Below are 20,237 nucleotides of genomic sequence, written 5' to 3'. Positions count from 1 at the left end.
CCAGATGTTTGCATCTTTGGTGTCCAGATGTTCCAGAGTTGTGTGAGGAGCCAACGAGACACATCTGCTGTTGCTTCAGTAAGTGAATTGGAGAGGATCCAAGTCACCATTCAGACAAAAGCTGATTTGCTTCAACACCTGCCTCTCAAAACATATGTGGTTTCAGCGTTTTCAGTTTTATGTAGTCCGTCACCCTCTGGTGCAAACCATTCATGTAGACCGTGAAAAGCCGGGTCACAGCATCAATTGTTAGTCACCATCTTGCAACGCTGCAATGGACCATTTATAGAAGCCTTTTCGAGATTGTCTCTGTGGCGCAATCGGTCAGCGCGTTCGGCTGTTAACCGAAAGGTTGCTGGTTCGAGCCCACCCAGGGACGCTGGTGGTCCAGCAGCTTTTGCTGTGCGTTGTATTGCCCGCTGGGAAACGCTGCGCTGTCCAGAGATCGGTGTCCCTGCTACTGCCTCACCACATTCAGTGGCATTTAAAATGTTTGTTGTCGCGTACCGAGATACAGAAAGCTTCGCTTTCACGCTGTTCCGAGAGATCAAATCATTCCACAGTGTATTGAGACAGAACAATGTTCTCCTCCCAAGCTTTTTTTTAATTTTATCTAAAAAGACTTGTCTAGAATCAATCAACAAGTTATAGATACCGGTAATAGAACCATTAACAAAAGGTTTTAAATTTAAAAGATCGTCCAGTAAATTTTTATCAGGACCTATAGGAAAAGTAGTTAATTGGGAACGTAAGAAATCTCTAATTTGAAGGTATCTGTAAAAATGTGTTTTTGGAAGTGCAAATTCAGTTGACAATTGGTCAAATGAAGCAAGAGATCCTGAGATAAACAGGTCCCAAAATCACTTAATACCTGGTTCATCCCAATCCTCAAAGACTTTGTCAGTCATGGAAGGGATAAAAAATAATTAAGGCGAATGGGAGATGATAATGAAAAATTACCTAAACCAAAAAATTTCCTAAATTGAGACAAAATCCTTAAAGTTTGCTTAACAATTATGTTTATCTGTTATTTCATTTGCTGAAAAAGAAGAGTATGATCCAAGAAGAAAGACAATAGAGGAATTTTTTACAGAATTAACTTCTAAGGAGACCCACGATGGGCAATCTTTACGATAAATATAGTAGGACCAGAAAGTAATATTCCTTATATTGGCAGCCCAATAGTAAAACCTAAAATTGGGTAGGGCTAATCCACCCATCTCTTTATTTCTTGGGAGGATGACCTAAATTGTCAGATTTCTGATGATAGATGGAATAAAATTCTTCAACGGGTTAATAAATCGTCCTTCTGTACTCGTCATTCTCTTCTACACTTTAAAGTGGTTCAGAGAGCTTACATTTCTAAACAGAAGCTGTACAGTTTTTATCCGAATGTTTCTCCACTTTGAATTAAATGCAACTCTGCTGATGCCTCTTTAATTCATATGTTTTGGTTTTGTCCTAAAATTGAAAAGTTTTGGCGGGAAGTATAGGGTCCAATTTGACCCAAATCCCCTTACTGCCTTGTTTGGAATTATTGCAAATGAAGATATAACTTTAAATACTCCTAACCTAAGGTTTTAGTTTTTACTTCTCTTTTAGCAAGAAGAACAATCTTGCTTAAATGGATGGAGTCTACCCCTCCTACACATCTTCAATGGCTACGTGATATTATGTCTTATTTAAATTTAGAAAAGATCCGCTGCTCAGTCTTAAATTCGAAACAATCTTTTTTATGATATCTGGGGACCTTTCCTAAATTACTTTTCCAATTTATAAAGTTTAACAGTCCAAAGACTTTTGTGCATATTTTTATCTTCTCTTCTTAAGCGAATATGTTTTTTTCCCTAATTATCCATTATCATCCATCAGCTTTTTTCTTTGGTAGTTGGGTTGGTAGGGGGTTGACTGTTTGTTTTATATAAAAAATATGTTATGATGTATAACCTATCTTTAAATTTTTGATTACAGAGTGGTATACCTTTATGTCTTATACTATAACATTTTGATCAATTTTATTACAATATATGAATGTACACAAGTTTTGTTGAGATGTATCTATGTGTTGCACTCTGTAAATCTTGTTTTTTTCTTCTGAATAAAAATATTGTAAAAAGAAAAGAGAGAGAACAATGTTAAGCAATAACAGAATGCAGAATAAAATGTAACTGCGACAGAAAAAGCACAGTGCGGGTAAATAATCAGGTGCCCCATCATAACGGGTAGATTGTGAGGTCAAGGGTCCATCTTACTGTACTCGGACACCATTCAACCGACAGAACAGCGGAGTTGAACCTACCCATGAACTTCTACCTTCAGCCGGATAGAAGAAGGGAAAACAGAGAATACCCGGGGCGCATGATATCTTTCTGTCAGGACACCGAGCAGTGCAGTCGAACAGAGGGATCTGGGAGTACAGATACATAATTCCCTAAAAGTGGCGTCACAAGTAGATAGAGCTGTAAAGACAGCTTTTGGTACATTGGCCTTTATAAATCAAAGTATTGAGTATGAGAGTTGGAATGTAATGGTGAGGTTGTATAAGACATTGGTGGGACCGTATTTGGAGTATTGTGTGCGGTTTTGGTCACCTAATTACAGGAAGGATGTTAATAAGGTTGAAAGAGTGCAAAGAAAGTTTACAAGGATGTTGCCGGGACTTGAGAAACTGAATTACAGAGAAAGGTTGAATAGGTTAGGACTCTATTCCTGGAGCGTAGGAGAATGAGGGGTGATTTGACAGAGGTGAATAAAATTATGATGGGTATAGATAGAGTGAATGCAAGCAGGCTTTTTCCACTGAGGCCAGTGTAGAAAAAAAAACAGAGGTCATGGGTTAAGGGTGAAGGGGGAAATGTTTAAAGGGATCATTGGGGGAAGCTTCTTCACGCAGAGACTGGTCGGAGTGTGGAATGAGCTGCCAGATGAAGTGGTGAATGCGGGATCACTTTGACATTTAAGAAAAAAATTGGACAGGTACATGGATGAGAGGGGTTTGGAGGGATATGGCCCAGGTGCAGGTCAGTGGGACTAGGCAGAAAAATGGTTCGGCACAGCCACGAAGGGCCAAAAGGCCTGTTTCTGTGCTGGAATATTCTATGGTTCTATGAGTGTGTAAGATCCGCTTCTCTTTGTCCATAAGTGTGCGTTGCCTCGAGCGACATCTTTGGAACTAACCGACTTGCCGGGTCTAATGTCGTGGTTTTGATTTAATTTGGTCATTCAGTTGGAGTCTAATTGGTTTCATCCCACATCGGTCCTAGACCATCTTATTTTCACTATGGATGTCCAAACCCTATACACGTCCAGCAACTCCACACCCCCCGCACCAGGAAGGTCTCAAAGCTCTCCGCTTCCATCTGGATAACAAACCCAGCCAGCTCCACTCTACCACCAGTCACCTCCTTCCGGCCGAACTTGGCCTCCCACTTCCTTTAAACACACGGTGTAGCCACGGACGCTGTCATGGGTCCCAGCTGTGCCTGCCTGTTTGTCGGTTACGTGGAACAGTCTATGTTCCAAGCCAACACCGGTATCGCTCCCTCACTTTTCCTGTACTACATACATAAACGGCAGCATTGCCGGTTCTTTCTGCACCCGTGTGGAACTCGTCCACTTAATCAGCTTTGCTTGCAACTTCCACCCAGCCCAAAAGTTTACGTGGCCCATATCCGACACCTCCCTCCCTTTTCTCGATCTCTCTGCAGACAGCTTGTCTACTGATGCCTATTATAACCACACAGACTCCCACAGCAACCTAGACTATACCTCTTCCCACCCCGTTACTTGTAAAAATGCCAGCCCCTTCTCTCAATTCCTCCGTGTCCGCAGGAGATTCATTCAAGAGCAAAGGAGATATCGTGTTGTGTTTTTTTTTTCAAAGCTGCCCTCAACAGAATCTCTCCCATTTTGCTCACGTCTGCCCTCACCCCATCCTCGCGCCCTCCACCAGGATAGGGTTCGTCTTGTGGTCACCTACCTCCCCCTCCCAACAGCCTCCGCCTCCAGCACACAATTCTCGGTAACTTCCGCCATCTCCGACGGGATCCCACCACGCAACACATTTTCCCTCCCCCCCCCTCTACTTTCTGCAGGGATCCCATGTGAATCCCATGTGCGTTCGTCCCTCCCACTGATCTCTCTCCTGGCACTCATCCTTGCAAGTGAAACAAGTGCCCCTACACATCCGCCCTCATCACCATTCAGGGCCCCAAGAAATCCTTCCAAGTAAGGGGACACCTCAGCTGTGAGTCTTTCAGGATCATCTACCATGTCCAGCTTGTCCAGTGTGGCCTCCTGTATATCGGTGAGACCTGACACAGATTAGGAGTCCACTTCAGCGAGCACCTTACACTCCGTCCACCAGAACAAGCCAGATCTCCCAGTGGCCACCCATTTTAATTCCACTTCCCATTCCAATTCCGACAAAACAGCCCATTAGCCCATGGTCTCCCGTATTGTCGTGATGAGGCTACACCCAGGGTGGAAGAGCAACACATTATATTCCGTCTGGGTAGCCTCCAACCTGATGGCATGAACATCGATTTCTCAAATGTCCGGTAATGCCCCCTCCTTCACGAAGCCCCATTCTCTTTTCCATCTCTAACCTTATCCGTTACCTGTCCGTCACCTCCCCCTGGTGTTCCTCCCCCTTTTCTTTCTTCCATGGCCTTCTCCCCTTCCCTGTTATCCAGCACAGTATCTCTTTCACCAATCAAAGTTTCAGGTCTTTAATTTACCAGACACCCCCCCCCCCTCCGCCGGATTCACCTGTCACCTCGTGTTTCTTGCTCCCCGCCCCCCCTCCTTCACCGTCTGGCTCTGTCAGCCGGGATGAAGGGACTCGGCCCGAAACGTCCACTGTATATTTACCACAGGTGCTACCTGGCCTGCTGACTTCCTCCAACATTTTCTGTGTTGCTTGGATTTCCATCACCTGCGATTTTCTCTTTGTGCCTCTATCCATGTCGCTGCACACTAACATATTCATGTGCCGATCTAAGAACATCGTACACCCTTCCGTCTCTGAACCTGGCAGCCCGTTCCAAGCACCCACCCCACTCCGTCTGAAAACGTGAGCCGCACATCTTCTTTAAACTCTCTCCCACTCCGACCTTACATTCATTCCCGCTAGAATTTCAAATCCTTACCCTGGGAACCAATTCTGACTCTGCCCAATCTATGTCTCTCATAAAAACACAAAATGCTGGCAGACGGCGTCACTACCTCCTCCCATAGATGCTGTCTGGCCTGCTGAGTTCTGCCAGCATTTTGTGTTTTTATTCATTTCCAGCATCTGTAGATTCACTCGTGTTGCCTATGTCTCTCATAATTTTCTACCTCATAATTCGATCAAGTTTCCTCTCAGGCTCTGACATCCCAATGAAAGCTCAAACAATTTGATCAGGCAACGTCCGGGCAACGCTTTATAAATCCTTCCTGTGAAGTGTCCATTCTTGCTGAATCTGGAATAGAGTCAAAACAGGATTTAACGGGAAACTCTTGAGCGACGTTAATTCCATCTCTGATCCACGACACAGTGAACGATAAGTAATGAACCAATCTTAAACTCGCAGAGTCAATTAGCGTGAGTCATTACTCGGCCCTTGGAGTTCCGCGTAGACCGTGTCTATGTAAGAGGTTTATTTGTTATGTAGTCTAAAACGGTACAACCTGCGATGGCCGGGAATCGAACCCGGGTCAACTGCTTGGAAGGCAGCTATGCTCACCACTATACCACCATCGCTCAATGATGTTGCAAAGGATTTGAGTAGTGAGGCGTCTTCCATAGTTCCGTGTGACTCGATCAGTTTCCAAGCTGCTGTCTGTCGGGACATTCCTCACTCTGCTGCAGGTCCTGTTCCGGTAAATTAATGTCGCCATCACCAACAAACCGGAGTTATACAACTCACAGCGAGCATACTCCAAGAATCAGACTGAGTTAGAACCGAGTCGTAGACCCTACTAATGAGATCCTTCCCTACCTCACGCATCACCAAATGGATAAACAAATCCTGATTGGAATTGTCCTTTCAAACCACACGCTGATGGGAGCCCTTGAACACAGTAAGTGACGGGATCGCTAAAGAATCCCGACACCCCTCCAGTTACACAGTGAGAAGGGGATGTGTGAAAAGCGTCAGATCCACACTCAACAAACAAACGTCAGGGTGACTGTGTACCCTGAAAACGTGCGGCAGATTCCATATTCTCGTATATTCCTCGTCAGTACAGTGGTTAGAATCCCCGCCTGTCACGTGGGAGACACGCGATCGGGACACCGTTTCCTGCTTCCTGCTTCCTGTTGAAGTGATCATTGAGACTATGGGACGGGAGAGTTTCCCGAGAACATGGGCCGTTGGGTTCAACCTCTTTCCTCAGACATTCTCTCAGCGAGTCGGTATCTAAGCGCCGTTCCGAGTTACACTCAGTGTCCCGAATCCGTCAGTCCGAACACATTAAACCGGGGCTGTTGCTGTGAGCACGTCTCCTTCAGTACGTCTGCATGACTGTGTGGAGAAGACAGGCAAAGGGACACTTGAGACACTTGGCACAGAACAATCCAAGTGGACATAGGAATTGCTCGAACGCATGCGCAGTGAGGCTCCGCCCCCAGACCTGATTGACAGTGCACAGCTGAAGACATGCGCAGTCCCATTCCCTCACCCATCAGCAGCGGCGCCTTGGAATCAGCCGTGAGTGGGGAGTACCCGGGCCCGAAGCGGTAAATTGAGGAGGTGAGCCGGGGAGATCCGGGGGCCACCTCGGCCCGGCAATCGGAACTGGGTTCTGGAAGACCGGAGGCAGGGGGAGGGGGAGACAACCGGAGAGTGTTGGGGCGACAGTGACGGGTGCTGGCGGTTTGACCACCTGTAATGTGACAGAGAGGAGCCGATGATTGGAAATTCAGATGGGGAGTTCAGTGATAGAATGGAATGGATTTTGGCAAGAAATAAAAGGATAATGAGTCGGGAGGGACGGGTTTGGATGAAGAGGATCGCCCGGTAAGGGAAGAAGGACTGGGGTAGAATATGCTGTCGAGTTCACGGTAATGGTTAATTTTATATCTTTTTTGTGATAAGCGTCTTCATCCCGGTAAATTAACTAAGGGTATTCAGAAGGATATTGGTAACGTCAGCAATATGTCTGAGCAATGAGCGGGAGTAGGCTACGTGTGCTGATTTGAAACAACAGGAGAAAATACTGAAAATGCAGACTGAGGAAGGAAGCAAATTTGTCAGTACATTGGTGGGGAAAACGAGGTTCGGGTGTGTGTGTGTGTGTGTGTGTGTGTGTGTGTGTGTGTGTGTGTGTGTGTGTGTGTGTGTGTGTGTGTGTGTGTGTGTGTGTGTGTGTGTGTGTGTGTGTGTGTGTGTGTGTGTGTGTGTGTGTGTGTGTGTGTGTGTGTGTGTGTGTGTGTGTGTGTGTGTGTGATAGTGGGACAACCCGAGAGGAGGTAAGGTAGCTTTGGCTAAGAGATTACAGACTTGGAGAGAAAGGGAAGGGGTTTCCCTGTTATGTTGTGCTTTTCTGGTGAATGGCTACCGTTGAAAAGTATATTTGGGCTGAATTAGTTAATCTGTCAGACGGGTTGACCCTCCACCGTTGCGGGTATTTAAATGCCAAAGGGTGGGGCGTGTTTCTGCTTCTCGTGGCGGGAAATAGCGATGTGCAAAATGCGGAGGTGAACAGGAATATGCGGATTGCGATGTCGGTGCTGAGGCGAGATGCTGCAACTGTGCGCATGCTCAGAGAGCTGCTTATCCAGGTTGCCCGTCGTCCTCGTTAGGTCGCATCTGGAATTCCCAGTTGGCGGACGATTTCCCTCCACGCCGCTCTGTCCCGACACTTGTCCACAACATCCCCAGTCTTGTCTAGCTTGGTCCAATCCTTGATGTTATCCAGCCACGTTGTTCTTTGTCCTCCTCTTCGTTTCTTTCCCTCCACCTTTCCATTTAGCAAGTCCGACAAGATGTTATCTCTCCGCGTAACTTGTCCAGAATAAGCAACTTTTACCTTCATGCTCTTCTCCAGCAGTATCCGTGGTCTATCAGCTTCGGACAAAACCCTCTCATTTGAAACCTTCTCCACCCAGCTGATCTCCAACAGTCGTCGATAGCGCCACATTTCAAAAGCATTAATTCGTGTCATGTCAGCTTTCTCCAGGGTCCATGTTTCTGATCCACACCTCAGCACTGACCGTACGTAACACTCGAGGAAGCGGATTTACTTCGGTTGTCCGTTTTTACAAAAGGCTCAAGGAGGTCGGAAGGTGAAAACGGCGATCAGCATTTCTCATGCCGAAGCTGAGAGAAGCTGCGATTCGTCCGCATCTGATGGATGTCGGGTTTCTACAGACAACTACTGGGATTCAGATGGAGAGAAGTTGTGCAGGGGAATGTGGCAGATGTGACATCTAGTGAGGTGTTGATTTAATTTAAAAAAAAATTGTGGCTCTACGTGCTGTGGTTAATGGAACAGTGTAGGTGGGAATGAAATCTGATAGATTCAGAATAGTGACGGATACGGCATGAAGGTATTTGGGATTAGCGGGGATTACTGCAGAATAGGTGCATGAAGTACTTTAGAGAGTAGATTCAGAGAATGATAGTAGAGGGAAATTCCCTGTTGAGAGTGATTGGTAAATAGTTTGCTGGAGGGTGATTGGGAATGGGCTGGTGGTGGAGTGTAATTTGAGGATGATAGTAGAGCGAATGGGCTGGTGATGGAGGGTAATTGGAGGATGATAGTAGAGGGAATGGGCTGGTGGTGGAGGGTAATTGGAGGATGATAGTAGAGGGAATGGGCTGGTGGTGGAGGGTAATTGGAGGATGTTAGCAGAGGGAATAGGTTGGTGGTGGAGGGTAATTGGGATGATAGTAGAGGGATTGGGCTGGTGGTGGTGGGTAATTGGGGATGATTGTAGAGGGAATGGGCTGGTGGTGGAGGGTAATTGGGGAATGATAGTAGAGGGAATGGGCTGGTGGTGGAGGGTAATTGGAGGATGATAGTAGAGGGAATAGGCTGGTGGTGGACGGTAATTGGAGGATGATAGTAGAGGGAATAGGTTGGTGGTGGAGGGTAATTGGAGGAAGATAGTAGAGGGAATAGGTTGGTGGTGGAGGGTAATTGGGATGATAGTAGAGGGATTGGGCTGGTGGTGGAGGGTAATTGGGGAATGATAGTAGAGGGAATGGGCTGGTGGTGGAGGGTAATTGGAGGATGATAGTAGAGGGAATAGGCTGGTGGTGGAGGGTAATTGGAGGATGATAGTAGAGGGAATGGGCTGGTGGTGGAGGGTAATTGGAGGATGTTAGCAGAGGGAATGGGCTGGTGGTAGAGGGTAATTGGAGGATGATAGTAGAGGGAATAGGTTGGTGGTGGAGGGTAATTGGAGGAAGATAGTAGAGGGAATAGGTTGGTGGTGGAGGGTAATTGGGATGATAGTAGAGGGATTGGGCTGGTGGTGGTGGGTAATTGGGGATGATTGTAGAGGGAATGGGCTGGTGGTGGAGGGTAATTGGGGAATGATAGTAGAGGGAATGGGCTGGTGGTGGAGGGTAATTGGAGGATGATAGTAGAGGGAATAGGCTGGTGGTGGAGGGTAATTGGAGGATGATAGTAGAGGGAATAGGTTGGTGGTGGAGGGTAATTGGAGGAAGATAGTAGAGGGAATAGGTTGGTGGTGGAGGGTAATTGGGATGATAGTAGAGGGATTGGGCTGGTGGTGGTGGGTAATTGGGGATGATTGTAGAGGGAATGGGCTGGTGGTGGAGGGTAATTGGGGAATGATAGTAGAGGGAATGGGCTGGTGGTGGAGGGTAATTGGAGGATGATAGTAGAGGGAATAGGCTGGTGGTGGAGGGTAATTGGAGGATGATAGTAGAGGGAATAGGTTGGTGGTGGAGGGTAATTGGAGGATAATTGTAGAGGGAATGGGCTGGAGGTGGGGGGTAATTGGGATGATAGTAGAGGGATTGGGCTGCTGGTGCTGGGTAATTGGGGGATGATTGTAGAGGGAATGGGCTGGTGGTGGAGGGTAAATGGGGAATGATAGTAGAGGGAATGGGCTGGTGGAAGAGGGTAATTGGAGGATGATAGTAGAGGGAATGTGCTGGTGGTGGAGGGTAATTGGGGGATGATAGTAGAGGGAATGGGCTGGTGGTGGAGGGTAATTGGAGGATGATTGTAGAGGGAATGGGCTGGTGGTGGAGGGTAAATGGGGAATGATAGTAGAGGGAATGGGCTGGTGGAGGGTAATTGGGGGATGATTGTAGAGAAAATGGGCTGGTGGTGGAGGGTAATTGGGGAATGATAGTAGAGGGAATGGGCTGGTGGAGGGTAATTGGGGATGATAGTAGAGGGAATGGGCTGGTGGTGGAGGGTAATTTGGGGATGATTGTAGAGGGAATAGTCTGGTGGTGGAGGGTAATTGGGGGATGATTGTAGAGGGAATAGGCTGGTGGTGGAGGGTAATTGGGGGATGATTGTAGAGGGAATAGGCTGGTGGTGGAGGGTAATTGGGGAATGATAGTAGAGGGAATGGGCTGGTGGTGGAGGGTAATTGGGGAATGATAGTAGAGGGAATGGGCTGGTGGAGGGTAATTGGGGGATGATAGTAGAGGGAGTGGGCTGGTGGTGGCGGGTAATTGGGGGATGATTGTAGAGGGAATGGGCTGGTGGTGGAGGGTAATTGGAGGATGATAGTAGAGGGAGTGGGCTGGTGGTGCAGGGTAATTGGGGAATGATAGTAGAGGGAATGGGCTGGTGGAGGGTAATTGGGGATGATAGTAGAGGGAATGGGCTGGTGGTGGAGGGTAATTGGGGGATGATTGTAGAGGGAATAGACTGGTGGTGGAGGGTAATTGGAGGATGATTGTAGAGGGAATGGGCTGGTGGTGGAGGGTAATTCTACACAGGGTGCTAGACATTGATATTTTCCAATCAAATTACAGTTTTTCATTGGAATGCATGAAGTATCTTATTCAACGGAGAGGAATTTTAAGAATCTGTTTTGGTGTTCCCTTGGGTGTTATCTGTGTACAAGAAACTTGTTGCAATCACATTTATTGTTTAATATTCCGGGTTATGATTTCGTGGGCTAAACACAGAGCAGTGGGGGAGGGGTGTTACCATTGTGAAGCTTTATTGTAAAGAATTCTGCCTTCTCCAAAAAATAATGAATGCACAATCATTGAATTATTTTATCCACATGGAGGTATCAAAAGTATGAACTTTTATAATCCAGTCTGCGGAAGGGTTGTGGAGAATGCTCTGAATTAATTCTGGTAAAATTATTTTTTGTGGTGACTTTAACGCACATGCCGGTCTTTGTGGCAGTAAGACTAATGGGACTGCATTAGATAAGTGTCTGGAAGAATCTGATTTAGTTTATTTAAATGATGAAAGAGAGATATGAGTGGATATTGCCAAAGATGGGGTTCTTGTCTGGACTTGACTCTTATCTGTGCTCTACTTGCTGGACTGGAGCTGGGATGTAAGAGTTGAGGGTATGGGGAGTAATCATTTTCTAGTCCTGTGTACTGTAGGGGACAAAGTTCACCTTCAGAATTTGAGTCGTGGTACTAAAAGTTGTTTTAAGAGAGGAAATGGGAAAATTCTTTTGAGTGTGAGAAATCATTTGATCAATTGTCTCTAGGCAGTACCATGCAAGAAGACTAACAGAGTGTAATTTCTGGATTGTGTGGACCTGCCCATCAAGCAGTTGTCCAGCAGAGCTGGTAAGAACATATTCCTTGTTGGACACAGGAATGATCAGAGGCCATCAGAGACTGGAGAGGGGCGTTTTGTGTTTTGCCACGCAGGTCAACGCAAGAGGCTTTGCTGAAGCATTTGTGAGGAGAAGAGCAATAGCAAGGAGAGTTATTAGGAATGCTGAAAAAGCAGCTTGGAAGGGATTTTACTGAACAATTGGGAAGGAAACTGGCCTGGGAGTGGTGTGGAGAATGCTGAAGAAAATGAATGGTGTCAGCGGTTATAACCAGATTCCAGTATTGGTGGAAAATGGAAATTTGGCTGCAATAGACAAAGAAAAGGCAGAATTTCTGCAAAATACATTTATAAAGAGACACAGACCAGACAATTTAGGGGATGAGTATTGTTACGTACCCGTGACACGTGACAGTGGTACCCTTGTCAGGTGACTGGGGTTGAAGCTATACTGGACTTGAGGTAATGGTCTTGTGATGGTGGACTGACGTCATTTTCCCGCCAGTAGAGGTCATGTGACAGTTTTTTTTACAGGGTATAAGAGGAGGACCCCTCCCTGTGGGGAGGGACAGTTCGTGGCTGGATTTGCCAAGCTGACTTCATGCCACTGCGCGATTTAATGTGATGACGCAGTTTAGTTGAAAAATGAAGTTTTATCTAATGCCTAAAGTTTAAAAGGTCATTGCCAGCAGTTTCTTTACTGTGGAGAGTGAAGATAAAAGTTCGGGAGCTAAAGATCGAGGAGAATCGAATTTCGACGGTGGAATGGTTTCGACCTTGTGTGATCCTCATTCGGAAGGATTTTGTTGACTATTCTTGTGTTAATCCGTGGGATGATCAGAAAGGATTTGAGAATAGTGTGGAAGGAAAGGTCAGTGCCTTTAAACCGTTACGTTTCATAAAATTCTTTGTGGGAAGAGTTCGATGCCGGGGATCAAAATAAAACGTCGTGGAAGAGAATTTATCGCCTTAAAAAGTCTCTCCTTTTAAATGGACTGAGCATTTTGAACTTTTGGCAATATCGCTTTAAACAACTGTTTTTGCAACATTCCTTTAAGAACTGTTTTTGCAACATTGCTTTAAGAACTGTTAAGCTGCGGCACAGCAGCTGATTTCCGGTTACGTTAGTGTTTGTTTACTTTTGGGGGGTTTGTTTTCAGTGTTTAATAAACGTGTTATTTGTTATAAAAACCCTTGCCTAACTCACATATATATATTGTTGCCTGAATACGTAACAGTATATTAAGAAACAAGAGTGTATTTTGATGAACAGTGGGAGGATTTTTGACAAACAAGAGGCGTTTGAGATTGCCATGGATGATAACTTTACGTTTGCTGAATTGAAACTTGCTGTCAATAGGACAAGTACTACAGCCCAGGACAGGATATGGGAAGCTATCATATACTCCAGTATCTCCCTGAGGCAGCCTAAAAGAAGTTGCTTGAGTTTTATAAGAAGGTCTGGAAGCAAGGAATGTTTGCTGGAGACTGGAAGAGGTCTGTTGGGAAGTCAATTGTAAAATATGGGAAGGATCCGATGCTGTCCAGTTGTGACAGCCCTGTTGCTGTCACATCTTCACTGTGTAAAATAATGACAAAAATGACAGCAATTAGGCTGATGATTGTTTTGGAGAGGAGAGAATTACTTCATCACTCCCAATGTGGGTTTCGTAAAGGAAGATCTATGAAGCCCCTGTACTACTGGGAATGATATTTGGAAATCTTGTTACGCTGAAAGAATCAGTAGTTGCAGTGTTTTTGGACATTGAAACAATTTATGATATCCTATGGAGGGAGAGGCTTTTGATTAGACTCGGTAAGTTTGCTATTGGTGGGAGGTTTTCAAATGGGTATCGTTTTTTATTGTTTGGGCAGTCATGTAGAGTGAGGGTGTGTGAAAGGAGTGTCATCAGAGTTTGTGGAGGGTAACGTGCCTCCCTCCCCAGGATAGTGTTATCAGTTCAATGTTGTTTAATCTGGTGGTTAATGATATTCTTAATGGTGGTGGGCCTGCGATCGGTTTGGCTTTGTATGCTGATGATATCATTGGCAGATGTTGTGAAATATGTTAACTTTACTGCAGCACAATGAAATAATGATAAATTAATATAGAGAAAAACCTGAGTTACATTAAGTATTAACCGTTTATGTTAAAATATGTAGTGCAAAATAACATAAATTAAAAGAAAAAAGTAGTTAGGTAGTGCTCGTAGGTTAATGCCCATTGAGCATACAGAATTCAGATGACAGAAGGGAGGAAACTGTTCCTGAATCAATGTGTGTGTGTCTTCAGCCTTCTACACCTCCTTCCCAATGGTAACAGTGTGCAAAGGGCATGTCCTTGGTGGTGGGGATCCTTAGTGATGGTCTGTGCCTTCCTGAGTCACCGCTCCTTGAAGATGTCGGATAATACCGAGGCTCTACCCATGGTAGTGCTGACCAGTTTTACAAGTTTCTACAAATTATTTTGATGTTGTGCAGTAGCCCACACCCTCCCCCCATACCAGATGGAGATGCAGCCAGTCAGAATGCACATTTGTAGAAGTTTTTAGTTGTTGAAGTTGGCAAACTAAATTTCTTCAAACTCCTAATGAAATATAGACACTACCTTGCCTTTTTTATAACTGCATCAATATGTTGCTTCCAGGTTAGAACCTCAGAGATGTTGACACCCAGAACTTGCCATTGTCCACTCTCTCCACTTCTGTCCCTTGATGAGAATTGGTTTGTGTTTCTTACTCTTACCTTTCCTGAAGTCCACAATCAGCTCTTTGGTCTTGCTGACGTTGAGTGCAAGGCTGTTGCTGTGACAATACTCAACTAACTGGTACATCTCACTGCTTTACGACCTATTGTCACCATCTGAAATTCTGCCACCCGTGGTTGTATCATCAGCAAATTTATTAATGATGTTTGAGCTGTGCCTAGCCACACAGTTGTGGGTGTAGAGACAGCAGAGCAGTGAGCTAAGTACGCACCCTGTGGAGTGCCAGTTGTATTTGTCAGTGAGCTGCAGATGTCATTTCCAATCCGCAGAGATAGTGGTATTCCGGTTAGGAAGTTATGGATCCAGTTGCAGAGACCTTGGTCCTATAGGTTGAAAACGGAGTGATTGGGGAGAGAGAATTCATTTCCGCACTGGGAGTGGGCCGAGTCGAGCGAGGCAGAGTGGGGAGAAGTTGTCATTGATGCTTCCTCTCCCTGACCATGGGAAGACAGTTTCCCATTTACCTATTTCTCTATGTCTGTTGTTACTGGACAGTGAGTCTGCTGAGTTGCGAGTCCCATGGAGAATTGTGTGGAAATGCGTGTTGTCTCTATTCTACCCCCGGATCGGTGCCGGGAATTGGCGAGGTTTGTCTGTCCCTTCCTTGGTTTGGAGTTGCCTCCGTCTGCTGCTCAGAAAAAGCTGAGGGCTGCAGCCCCTGAGTGACCTCACACACTGGCACTGGCTGCACCAGTCGCTTCACACAGTGTCTGCTTTTTACCTCTCAGTTTCCTTCTCCTACCTGCAGAAAAGACTTCAATCAATGTCAATGTTCCCTCCTGCTGAGGCACAAGAAACAGAGCAGCGGCTCAATCTCTCACACACAAGGTGTGTTACAGAGCACAGAGACACTGACGGCTCATTCGTTCCACAGTCTCAGACAGCAGAGGCATTCAGTCCCACACTGAGCCCAAGACCCAGACACACATTTCCAATACAACAGTTACATTGAATCACTGACAGTCAGTATTTCCATTGTAAACTGCACCCCAATGTCCTACAGGTGGAGACAGAGACCAGATGCCAAATCCCCACCCACGGTTTAGCTTTAGTTGGAGAGGGGGTAAAGTTCAAAGCTGATATGCAAGCTTTAGATTTGCAGAGTGGGAGGGGCATGGAACACTTGGCCTGTGTTGGGAGTGGAAGCAAATGTGAGAATGGTGTTCCGTCGGCTTTTCAAGTGTGCAGGGATGGAGGGGTACGGATGTTGTAAAGACAGACGGGGTTAGTTTAATTTGGCGTCTTTTTCAGCTGAGACTTTGTGGACGTGATAACATTTCTCCATGACCGCAATGTCCTGGTGAAACCTGTCGCCATGCTCGTCACTGAAAACACCGAGATTTTCAGGGAAGAAATCTAAATGGGAATGCAAAAAATGAATCTTCAGGGACATGTTGCACTTCATGGTTTTGTAGGCATGAAGCACGTCGTCAACCATCTGCACGCAGCTTGGTACGCTGTAGTTGCTGAGAAATTGTTCAACAACTTCCTTTAATGCCTTCCATGCGATTTTCTCTAGTCCCACGAGAAGTTCCTGTTTTTGGTGGCCTATTTGATTTGTGGACCAACATAAATGCCTCCCTTGATCTCGGCATCAAATTATCTGACTTGGATTATGAACTAAAATATAAAAATATAGGCAATTTCAGAGATGGTGTGTGATAGGGAAATTTCAGCCCAGATTCATAAGATATTCCCAAAAGTATTCAGTAAGCAATGAATTTATTGTCCCGTATAATTGACCATGTGGGTGACATTGTGGAGGGAAGTGGAAGGTATCATGGAACTGGACAGGTAGACAGGTGGAATTTAATCTGGGGAAGTGAGGTGATGCAGGTGGGGAACACAAACCAGGCCAGAAGGCACTTGGTACCTTGTGGAAGGTGGAGAAATATAGGGGGACAGAGGGCCCTGGAGAGCATGTGAAATGATCCCTCAGGTGAGGAGGACAGAGCATTCGATCGGTTTAGAAGGCGGATGAGAGACTTGCTTTTGATGGCTGAAGGCACAGATTGGCAGAGGAGGGAGCTATGGTGGAATTGCTGGAGCTCTGTGTATAGTCCTTGTCAGCACACCACAGGCTCACACCCACATTCAAATGAGGAGCAGGAGCCCCACTTAGCTCCTCACACCTGCTCTGTCATTTAATGTCACGGCTGTCCCATTTCAACATTAAACTCCATATTCCTGTCTGCCCACGGGAGCATTTCACCCACTTCCCTTGTAAACTATCCCAGTCTCTCGCCCTTAAAACCATTCAAGGATTCTGATCTCAAGAAGCTGTCAATTCATGATTTCCAGTGTCTGAGGATGCATTGATTCAGAAAAGAATCCTCTCATCTTTCACTCATATCATTAAATATTCTAGTTGTCCCACAGATGAAAGCTTCCTCTCCCCCCATGCTTTATCAAGATCATTCTGGAACCTCCATGTTTTATTTCATTACAGGTTTATTATTTTTGCATGTCCCGAGGTACAGGGAAAAACTTCTGTTGACATTACACCCTGTCCAATGGCTCTGTACATAAGTACATGGAGGCAGTACCAACAAAAAGCACAAGCCCAGACTCTCCTGATCAGACAGCCAGTCCACTGCCAGTATTGATCCAGTAAACATTCTCCAAACTGATTCCGATACATTGAGATTCTCCCTTGAATAATGAGGCCACCACCCACCACCCACAACTGAACCAACATCCGTGTCATCAGCGATCTGATCAGCCCATGTGTGTTTTAATCTGATCAGACAGAGGCCACCTCACTGATCACTGTGGGCACACTGGTTACAAAACAATTCTGAATTCCATTGGGCCAAATGTTGCTAAACAAAACACACACTCTCACACTGTACCAGAGACTGACAGGTACAGAATGAACCCCACACTCTCACACTGTACCAGAGACTGACAGATACAGAATGATCCCAACACTCTCACACTGTACCAGAGACTGACAGGTACAGAATGAACCCCATACTCTCACATTGCACCAGAGACTGACAGGGACAGAATGAACCACACACTCTCACACTGTACCAGAGACTGACAGGGACAGAATGAACCCCACACTTGCACACTGTACCAGAGACTGAAAGGTACAGAATGAATCACAAATTGTCACAGTCCACTCCTTCTAAATCCTTTTGCATCTCTTCAAAGTTAAACTTTCTCCAATCAAAAATCTCAACCCCGGGTCCAGTCCTATCCTTCTCCATAATCATATTGAAACTAATGGCATTGTGATCACTGGAGCCGAAGTGCTCCCCAACACATACCTCCGTCACCTGACCTATCTCATTCCCTAACAGGAGATACAACACTGTCCCTTCTCTAGTTGGTACCTCTATATATTGCTGCAAAAAAACTATGTTGCACATAGGTTACAGACTCCAAACCATCCAGCCCTTTTACAGTATGGGCTTTTCAGTCTATGTGTGGAAAATTAAAATCTCCCACAATCACAACCTTGTGCTTACTACAAATATCTGCTATCTCCTTACAAATTTGCTCCTCCATTTATCGCTCCCCATTAGGTGGTCTATACTACACCCATGTAAGTGTTACTACACATTTCCCCTTCCTCAATTCCACCCAAATACCCTCCCTAGGCGAGCTCTATGATCTATCCTGCCAGAGCACCACTGTAATATTTTCTCTGACATGCAATGCAACACCTCCACCCCTGTCCCTCTGATTCTATCACACCTGAAGCAACCAAATCCAGGAGAATTTAGTTGCCAATCTCACCCCTCCTGCAGCCATGTTTCACTAATAGCTACATCATATTTCTATGTATCAATGCATTCTTTAAGCTCATCCTCCTTTCTTACAATGCTCCTAGCATTAAAATAAATTCATTTAAGAATTACTCCACCTCTTCCTCTCTGTTTATCTCTAACAGTACAGAGAACTTTACTGTCTTCTTTTTCTTCCTTCTCCCATACATCTGTTCCTACACTCGGGTTCCCCTCCCCCCTCATATTTATTTTAAATCCACTGGAGCCTCTCTAGCAAACCTACCTGCAAGAATATTTGTCCCCCTCCAGTTCAGATGTAAACCGTCCCACCGGAACAGATCCCACCTTCCCTGGAAAACTGCCCAATTATGTATAAATCTGAAGCCTTCCCTCCTGCACCATGTCTTCAGCCACATGTTGATCTGCACTATCTTTCTATTTCTAAACTCGCCTGAAAGTGGCACTGGTAACAATCCTGAGATTGCTATCCTGGAGGTCCTGTCCTTCAACTTGGCACCGAACTACTTAAACTCACCTTTCAGGACCTCCTCACTCTTCCTACCCACGTCATTGGTCCCTACATGGACCACGACATCCGGCTGCTCACCCTCCCTCTTGAGAATACTGAGAACTCGATCCGAGATATTGCGGACCCTGGCACCAGGGAGGATTGTCAATCTCTGCCACAGAACCTCTTATTTGTCCCCCTAACTATCGAATCCCCTATCACTACTGCTCTCCTCTTTTCTTCCTTCTCTTCTGAGCTGAGGGTCTAGTCTCGGTGGCAGAGACGCAACCACTGCAACTTGTCCCTGGTAGGTCGTCCCCACCAACAGTATCCAAAACAGTATACTTATTGTTGATTGGAATGGCCCCAGGGTTTCTCTGCTCATTATGGGTATTCCCCTTCCCTCTCCTCACAGTAACCCAGCTACCTGTCTCCTGACTCTTAGGGGTGACTGTCTCCTGTTTATTTCTGCCTCTGCCTCACTAATGATCCGAAGTTAATCCAGCTCCAGCTCCAGATCCCTAACACGGTTTGTCAGGAGGTGCAGCTGGATGCACCTTTTACTACTCATCAAGGAGCAATTGTGCTCGCCCTGATTTCCCACATACTGCAAACGAAGCACTCAACTGCCCTGACTACAGCCTCCATTACCTACTCCTAAGCTAATTAGATCAACTAAAGGAGCTTACCCAGCCATACCTCACTGGGAGCAAGCTCGTCCTCAGCCTCTGCTCGCCGAAGCCTCTCGAGCCAAATCCTTCCGACTCTGTCTCCCGCTACTACGTCACCCGCTCCATTAATCTGCTTGCTTTTTAAATTCTCCCGCTGCCTCACGGGCTGACTTGCACCCGCTGCCGAAGAATGTTGGTGTAGTTGTGGGTGGTGCAGAAGATTATCAAATGGACAGAAGTGGATGTAGACCAGTTGGAAACAAGGATGGAGAAATGGGGGACGGAGTTTAACCTGGATAAGTGTGAGGAGTTTTACAGGTCAAATGTTGGAGGAAACTCCATAGTAAATGGCAATACCCTTAGGAGCGCTGATACACTGAGGGACCTTGATGTGTTCGTCCATAACATGCTGCCAGTGACATTGAAAGGAAATAAACTGCTATAAGGATCACAGAGGGGGAGCAGTGAGAGGACTGGGGGGGGGGGGGGGTGAGGGGTGTCTGTGTAGATGAACGCAATGGGTGGAAACATGCAGAATTAACAACCAACAACATTGCGTTGTGTTTCTCTTTAAAAGGCTGGAGAGATGTTATGATGTAATTGCGTGATTTCTTTTTAAACCATGCTTTGTGTTTCTGTGTTTGTAGGACAATAAATGCATTGTTATGGTTGTCCTTAAACATAAAATGCCTCATACCATTTTATTTGCAAAAACCCACAATAACATACTGGGTACCAGTAGCATTCACACCACAAGAATACCGCAATGTCAGTCTGCAATGAGAAAGCCTGATCACATTCTCTTCAGGTTCAATGGCATTGCT

General features: G+C 45.7%; 2 non-coding genes across 2 annotated transcripts; one reads left to right on the top strand and one right to left on the bottom strand.

Annotated features, from left to right (window-relative positions):
- Nucleotides 1–305: 305 nt before the first annotated feature.
- On the top strand, nt 306–379 carry trnan-guu (transfer RNA asparagine (anticodon GUU)). The gene has a single exon. It is a non-coding gene; the product is annotated as a tRNA-Asn (tRNA).
- A 5,295-nt stretch (nt 380–5,674) lies between these two features.
- Nucleotides 5,675–5,746, bottom strand: trnag-ucc (transfer RNA glycine (anticodon UCC)). The gene has a single exon. It is a non-coding gene; the product is annotated as a tRNA-Gly (tRNA).
- Nucleotides 5,747–20,237: the final 14,491 nt, after the last annotated feature.

Source organism: Hemitrygon akajei, chromosome 28, assembly GCF_048418815.1.
Source record: "Hemitrygon akajei chromosome 28, sHemAka1.3, whole genome shotgun sequence".
Classification (NCBI taxonomy): domain Eukaryota; kingdom Metazoa; phylum Chordata; class Chondrichthyes; order Myliobatiformes; family Dasyatidae; genus Hemitrygon; species Hemitrygon akajei.
The sequence above is the reverse complement of the archived record's forward strand: the minus strand, read 5'-3'. Positions and strand labels throughout refer to the sequence as shown.